The sequence below is a fragment of the Mauremys reevesii genome, linkage group 8 (assembly GCF_016161935.1).
Source record: "Mauremys reevesii isolate NIE-2019 linkage group 8, ASM1616193v1, whole genome shotgun sequence".
Taxonomy (NCBI): Eukaryota; Metazoa; Chordata; order Testudines; family Geoemydidae; genus Mauremys; species Mauremys reevesii.
In genome coordinates, this window is record NC_052630.1 from 105,992,177 (window position 1) to 105,993,153 (window position 977).

Genomic DNA, 977 nt, shown 5'->3' on the forward strand with positions numbered 1-977 from the left:
ATGCCAAAGAGAAACTGCGGCTTTTCTTGTAACGCAGGCCCCATGCCCCTCCCGGCAGCCCCCTTGTCTGCCCGTCGCTTTAGATGGTCTCAGAGATGGTCAGAACCGTCCCCTCAGCTGGCGTCTGGGATGCAGCTGGAGCCGATGGGGTGGCGACGTTGGCCGAGTCCGTCTCTCTGTGTTGTGGTCAGGACCCGTCTCGGGCTCAGCGTGACAAAGGCGCGGGGCTCCAGGAGGCAGTGTGGGTGGCAGCGAGGACGGGAGCCTCTGTCTGTTAGTTATGTCTTTCCCCACCAAATCTCGTTTTTAAGGCCCCACCAAGGGCCAGCCCAGCTCCTTATGATTCTGTCCACCAGTTAGGCCTAATATCGGACGTATCAGCTTTGGCACATTAACTTCCGGCTGCACATCGCCTGCTCATTTCAGCTCAATCCTCGAGTGAGGTCAGCTCGGCCTCTTGGGTTAGACTAAGGCCGTTTTTCTGTCGCCCTTTCAGACCTTTGCTCACCAGCGTTGGTTATTTTAGGTTATTGTAACATCTGATGAACTTTTTACAGCTGAGCTCACAATAGGGGTAAATTTGTAGGCCCAGCAGGTCTCAGGATCCACAGAAAAGTCTGATCCCCTGCTGAGCTCTGGGATATCCTGTGGCAGGGAGTTCCACGGGTTAATTTTGCATTGTGTAAAAACATGTTCTCTAATTTCTTGCCTCCTCATTTTGTTGGGTGTCCCCTCGTTCAAGTGCTCTGGGCAGAGCTGAGCTCCAGCCAGCCTCATCTCCAGGGGGCGTCCGCTGCGGGGAGCTGCCTCCGGGAGGGTCCCCAGCCACCTCGGGGGTGGTGCGTTAATTGGAGTTCTCTCGTTCTCTCCCCAGCCGGCAGCCGTGTCAGCCAGGAGCTCAGGTACACGAAAGAGAAGCTGGGGGAAGAATCCGTCTACACGTCCCAGATGCTGATCCAGACCCCGAAACGGGAAGG